We start from the raw sequence: 7308 nt of genomic DNA, 5'->3' as shown, positions 1-7308 counted from the left end.
TCCACGGGCTACCCACCCAGTAGCGCGGAGGACGCACACACGCATACATACAAAAGAAGGTGGAGAAATAGTGCGCTTCTACCCTTCCTTTTTCGTTTGCGCGCGCGCGCGCGCACATAAAAACATGAACATAACCAGGAGGAGGGAGATAAACGGGGGGGAGCTCTTATGAGACACTCGTAAAGGAGTTTCGGAAAGACGAGGAATTGTGGGTATGGGCGGGGGAAGAAAACAATCTGTAGAACTAACCACAAAGGGTGCAGGGATTCAGCCGTGAATGGAGGCGTGATGAGGCTACATAGGGACGGCGGGGGGGTGGGGGGTTGATCACTCGCTGAGAGAAAGACTTTCCAGGGACTGGCGAGAATGATACTCGTACCCTGAAGGCGGGAGAAAGTTGTAGTAGCTGGCTGCAGAGTAAGCCCTCTTTAAAGGTGCAGGGAACCTCCCGCGATCAAGTCTACTGTACAATTGGTGTGCTTTTTCATGCGAGACTCATTGTAAGAGAGACAATAATGTTTCCCTCCTCATTTGGAGTCGCGAAAACGAGTTTGTTGACGAAATGTTCTGTTTTTCTTCTCTGAGTTTCCGACGGTACTGCTGCTAACTTGTTGCATTCTAGTTGGAGACAAATAAAATAAAACCGAAGTGAAATCTTCGGGATTGTATCGATTTGCTTAGTGCTTTTATTCCGTCTGACTGGACGAATACCTAGCTCCGAATAGTACCCCATCCCCATCATCTCTAACCGTTTCCGCCCTCTCCCAATAAGCAGCCCTTTAAATTTAAGTTCTGGACGGATTTCGGGAAAGGAGGTGGCGGCGACTTCTCACGTTAATGGGAAGCGCTTTTTGCAATTCTCTTCCCTCAATACTCAGCACGGAGCGGTTACTAAAGCACATAATCTACGTACTTTTCCATTACAATACAGCTACCCTGACGGGAGGGTGAATGAGTGGTCAGTGGAGGTGTAGATATTAGATTATAGTAACTGCAGTATTTCGATGGATTGTTTTGCAAATGCGCCTAGCATAGGTTAAGTATGCGATTTATATATATATAATGTCAGTTCTACATTCGAAGAGCCTATATTTACGTACGAATATCTACAGCCCTGAGAACATTTTCAGGCGTAAGCCAATTGACGCGAATTACATGTAATTTCTAATAAACACGTTCTCGATTCAAGGTTTTTTTTAAAAAAAAAACAATTTTATATATGCTGTAACACTTTTTAAAAATGCTGCTTCAAGCTGGAATTTTACGTTATCGTAGTTTTAACATTTAATAAGATTTGACATTTTGGTCGACTAATTAATTTGCAAATCTGGGACTACACTCCTATCAAAACTCTTGAATGTTTGCTAAATTTCTTCCTGTGGATTTCCTCCAAGACCATGTTCATTAATTTAAACTATAAACTACACGGAAATTACCCTTGCACGTGGAAACTCCACATGAACGTTTCGTTTATGTATCAGTTTATATTGCTGATGTGAACCGGTAATGATCTCCTTCCTGGCCATAACCTACATTTATTTGTCAGAGTCTCACTGAATTAAGAGATTGATGAATCTATAATCATACCAAACTTAAAAACTGACCAACTCGCTGCCTCATTCGGTCTACAGCAGATATTTACAAAAAAGGTGCGCTTGGCAAGGAAACCTGGCCAGCTTCCGGGCTCCTATGCGACTTCGACGCTTCCTAGGCGAGACAAAGAACTACACTGGGGCAATCAGGATTGGGACCCACCGGGCCAAGGGCGCTGTTTATTCTTTTTCCTTGGCTCCGCCTTTGCTCCGAAGCGAGGAGGAGTTCGAGGCCGGAACTGAGAGATTAGGGACTCTGGGAAGCCACGTGGGGAAACGGAATTTGCTACAGTATTATCTGCCTTCATCCGCTCCAGCATTTGTACCTTTGCACGGTCTGATCGTGTACTGATATTCTATGGGGGTGGACGCCACTGGGTTGCTGATCTCATTGAATTCAAGGGGACTTGCAACCGAGTAAACATACATAAGATTAGCTTGCAGAATTAAGCAATGTGTGCGTTATCTGTTAGTTATTTTACAGTCGGTTGTTTCTACAAATCTGTGTGTGTCGGCATACAGCTGTTATGCCACAACACAAACTTTAGAGTTATAGATTGTGTGCTATTGGCATATTCTTGGAGGGGGGGGAGAAATTGTGCTTTGATTAGTTCGAGATAATACTTACTATCCTTGCACATCTTGCAATAGATTTATTCGAACTATTTCTTTGTTGAAGCTGTTTTCCAATAACTGTTCGATCTTTAATGCATGTATTAAAAGAGAATTTAATATTTGCATAGACAACTCGGGGATGGAGTGCAATTGGTGCAGGGATCCCAAATACATACATTTGGGAAACCCATTGACTTACAATAATATTTTGTAAACTAAAAAGCTGCTGTGGCTGGATTGTTTAAGACTTTTAAAAATGGGAAATAGATTGTGGTGATTTGTAATATGAATATGCTTCTACTTGGGTTAGGGAATCATTGTCCATCAACATAATTGGTTGGAAAAGAGCACATTTGCAAGTGTTGTGTTAAAACTCACAAACATGTAGTACAAAAACAATTACAGCAGTGCCTCCAGCAAAGTGCATCAAAGCCTGCTTAAGAGGGTTTATTATTTCTTTTGAACGTGAAGGAACATATTCCAAAATGGGGACAGCCATTGACCAGTTTGGCTTTCTGGTCCGTTCTTTGCTCACTTTCTACAAAGTCAGATCTTTAGCAGTGCCCTCATGAAACACAAAATCATATAGGGTAGGACATAAACATGACACACTGCTTTAAAAATAACAAGTAACTAAATGCATTTTACTAGTCATTTATCTTGGATTTTAATAGTTGTATGAATATGTCATATTTTTCTAATACTTCCAAATAACCATTTGAGTAACTTAGGTTGGGGAAAAAGTTGGAATGAGAGCCTCCTTTGGGAAAGTTTGTGGGGAACTACCACCAATATTTTGCAATGCACAGGATGAAACATGGTTAACTCAAAATGTCTAGATCAGCTTTCCCCAGATGCTGTCTACTTCCAGCCCTGAATTCTTGGAAGTGTTCCACTACTGAAAGGTTCCCAGATTGTGAAAGCAAAGCAACCCAGTTAGTTAACCCAGGAGTTAAGATTGCCAGCCTTGATCTGCTGAAGCTCAGTTCTTTCACTTTATCTCTTATTTTGAGATGGAGAAGAAGAAATAGAACAAAATTTGCTAGGGCTAAAAGCTCCCTGGAAAATCACTCTCCTACTTACCATCTAACTCTCTGAGGAATACAATCTGCTTTTTAAATTCTGTTGAATCAATACATTTGTTTTGGGGACAAGATGCTATATCTTGCTCATAGAAAGTGATAGAAAGCATAAGTGAATATTGCAAAACATTGTCTCATGATAGCCAGGAGTGATAAATACCTATTCATTTCACTGCCATTCAAATTTATTCTTTATTAAAGTAGAGAGAAAAAAGTGCCTAATTCAACACACTGAACTAGAATAATTTAATATAAAATATGAAAATTTTCAGTGGCGTTTTATATTAAAAATTCTTTAATATTGCCATGAATATTGGAAAATATATGTGTGCATGTGAAGGATGAAAAAAAAAGGTTTACCCTTTCCCAAAAGTGAAAGTTTTTTTATTTTATAATCCTTAGTTATTCCAACCGTCCTTTAAAATAAGAAGCACTGGGCAGTGTTAATAAGCACAGATTGTCTTGTAATAACTGATAATTTTTTATATTACTTTTAGTAGTCTCATCTGGTGCAATGATTGTAAAAGTAAGCAAGCAAAAACATTGCCTTCTAACCTTAATGGCTGTTGATGGTTTATTAATAGCATCAATATATCCTTAGCTGCTTTAAGATTGTGCACTGAATGAGCAAAAGATTTAGCTTTGCAATCTTAGGTCCATTTTTCATCTTCATTAAAAATAGGTGCTGAGAGATCCATCTTTGGGACCTTTGGACAAAGATATGAGATATTCAGTTATTGCTTCCATTAGAGATCACTATCATGTTGTCAGTAAGTAATTCCACTTAGTACGTGATCACAACAGGAAAATCAGTCTACTGCCTTTGAACATTTCATGGTCCTTGATACCTTTCAGAAACTCTTTGTATATCATCCCACCCTCTGAGGTCTGAAGAGCTGGGGCTATTGAACTCTCGATGTTGCTGGAGTAGGAAGGATACTGTGGTACCTCATTCTCCAGACTCACTGAAGAAGGCTATGTGAATTGCCTACTAGACAAGTAGGTTTCTCAGCTTTTATTTTAAATTCATTTTGAGAGGCCTTTGTTTCCCCCTTTCCTTTTATATTTTTATCATTGCTTCTGCATCTGTAGTATAGTCTTTAGGACACTTTCCCATGTAAACAATGTACATGTTATGAAATTGGGGTTTCTTTTGTTTTATATATTACTTTTAAGTTTTGGATTAGGGTTTTTATTGTTTGTTTTATAGAGATCAAGTTGGTAAATTTGGGGGATGAAAATATTGGAAGTAACCCTGCTAATAATGAACTTGTACTGCTGTTTACAATTGAAATAATAATCCCTCACTCATAATATAATTTATACATAAATTAAGATCATTTATTGTGTTTTCTTTTTGCTAATTAGGCTTAAATCCCCATGTATCTAAAAATGAGTAACTCTGACTTTCCAAATGTATTCATAAGAATGCTGTTTGAAGTTTCCTAAGGGATTGGAGCGTGATAGGTTTGTAGTGTTGAGTAGATTTACTTTCCCTCCAGCTTTGCTCCGTAAAAGTGTCAAGGCTCTTTTTGATACTGTTATAATCTAGCTCTATAAGAAGAAATATACCTTTTAAGGAACTGACCTTTTTATTCTTTTGAGAAAAAGACATAAGTGTTTTTCTTAAGACGTTGATCTGTTTTTATTTATTGAAATTAGTTTTGTTTAAATTCAAGAAGCCAATGGATAAAATACAGAAAATAATGATTAAGATAAACAGAATTTGTTTTGATATAGACTGAAAATATTAAATTATAGTTATGTATATCTCAGGAGGACACTGAATTGGTGATCCTAAATAAGAAAACAGATTCCAAATACAGAAGTACCTGGCAACGAACTTTTTAAAATATGTATAATTAAATTCCAATGTTACATATTTGAGAAAAAAATCCTGTAAATAGAACAATAATGCAACTTTATTTTGGATCCAGTGTCAAACAGTTGCCTCTTCCAGATTCAAAACTGTTCCACGTCTATAAAAACAACATTCTAAGAGGTGGCATGAGGTTGCTTTCTTTGATGGTATATGAAAAATAGAAATAAACTCAGCAACAAAAGAATTTTTTAGAACTTAAACATTTTGCTTGCCCCATCCAAATAATCAAAGTAGCTTTCTTTTTAATTTGGAAATATATTTGAACATAAGGCAGAAGCTTGCTGTACAAGTAAATGGATAGATGGATGGACGGACGACAGGTAGGTAGGTAGATAGATGTGAGATTTGGTTACTAGGAGTTCTTTTCCTTTAGATAATAAATTGCATGATCAGTATTGAGCTTTTTTGAAAAAAATCACTCTTGAAATGAATACATAAGCCATTATATTTGAAATGTTCAAAACGTAAACATGCATGCATCTGAAATATACCCAGATGATTGGTAATCTGAAATGAATATTAAAAACGCCAGATAATTTCTCTGTGTGTCTGGAAACCTAGAGAAAAGGAAGAAAGCATATATTTATTTTTGAACAATTCAAAATTATCCTTAGGATGTCAGTATTCATCACTGAAAATAATTTTCTCCAATCATGTTGCAGTGAATACAATCAAATAGCCTAATGTGAAGAATAATGGTTCTTTATAATAATTGTTAACAAGAATTAGAATATGCTTTTGGAATATTGTAGGTTGGAAATGCGTGTGTGTATGTGTGTGTGTTCATCAATTTTTAAAATAAAAACATAAGATCTTTAAAATTTTTATATGGGTATTTTAGAAGTTATGTATTTTAATTTTGGAGTGATAATCGTAATGCAAGATGATTTAATAGTATAAAATAAACAGAAAAATGTAATGTTTTCAGATAAATATAAATACTGGTTAAACATTTAAAATGCTTATTGTATATTAACTGGGGGGGATTTTTGTAACTTTTATGATGATGGATTGATGGCATTATGATTCTTGTACACTTACATCCTAGTTATGAAGTGATGCTGTTAGAACTCTTCCTTCAAGCATTTCAAAATCTCATAATGAAAAATATTTTTGCATTATATATGTCCTTTTTATTTAAATCATTTTGGAATTCCTGTAGTTAGACAGCCTTGCAGAGAAAATAACATGACTTCAATCAAATAAAAAGCAGCAACATTTTATTTCGCTAATTCAATCTACTTCATTCTATTCTGTTCTAAATTAGATTGTTCTTTAAACATCAAGACATGGTATAGATAAATAAGTTCAGCAAAGAAGAATAATGAACAACAGTTTGAAAATAATGTTTCAATTTCTTCTGTTACTTCAGTTCTTTCTTGGTTAACAGTTACAGATTTCCTCCATCAGCTGCATCCCTCATAACAAAATGTTATTTTTTAAATTTTGATTTCATTAACATACAACCAGGAAATTCTGAGCTTCATATATGAAGTCTCCATGTAATTTATTGACCAGCTTAATTTTTCATAATTATTGTAATTTCATGACGAAAGGCTAAACTACTATAAATTCAATTTGAATGCCACCCAATGTCAGAACAATTGCTTATTCTCATTGCTAGATACTGCCCTAAAATCAACTATAAAAGAATAAAATGTGTCAGTGTGACAGTAAGGGGGAGGAAGTGTCTGAATTTCATCTATATTGTTAGTACAAACAGCAATTTTAGTCAAATTAAGAGCAAATCTCAGGTCTGTGAAATTTATCTCTGAGCAAATGTGCAAGATTGTGCATATTTCTGCAATTCAGTGGTGTTAACACATAAATGTCAGATGTTAGCTTTTAATTTAGTCATATGCAAGATGGTGATGATTATTGATGCTAGATGTATTTTGGGGTGGCATCCATTGATAGAAGATCAGTAATGAAGTTAGCAATAAGAAAAACAAAAGAGAATATCTATAGCATATTTTCATTCTAGTTTTTATTTCAATGTAGAATCAGTATCATTGACTCTTAGAATTCACTAGTCTTCCCTGCCTTCTTAAATTTCAAAATGGTTGTATATTTTGATATTATTATTCATGAAAAGTTAAAAGTGTTTCCCTTTTTCAAGGAGGATTGTCTTCCAGAG

At 35.6% G+C, this 7308-nt stretch overlaps 1 long non-coding RNA gene across 1 annotated transcript; it reads left to right on the top strand.

Annotated features, from left to right (window-relative positions):
• The first annotated feature begins 3988 nt into the window (after positions 1 to 3988).
• Positions 3989 to 6490, top strand: LOC148045865 (uncharacterized). The gene is made up of 3 exons (XR_015696246.1): positions 3989 to 4059; positions 4145 to 4288; positions 6220 to 6490. It is a non-coding gene; the product is annotated as an uncharacterized LOC148045865 (long non-coding RNA).
• The last annotated feature ends 818 nt before the right edge of the window (positions 6491 to 7308 follow it).

Source organism: Thamnophis sirtalis, unplaced genomic scaffold (assembly GCF_051295495.1).
Source record: "Thamnophis sirtalis isolate CommonGarterSnake01/CBP01778 unplaced genomic scaffold, rThaSir2_p1.2 scaffold_4, whole genome shotgun sequence".
Classification (NCBI taxonomy): domain Eukaryota; kingdom Metazoa; phylum Chordata; class Lepidosauria; order Squamata; family Natricidae; genus Thamnophis; species Thamnophis sirtalis.
Note: the sequence above shows the minus strand (reverse complement) of the source record. Positions and strands in the feature narration are given on the sequence as shown.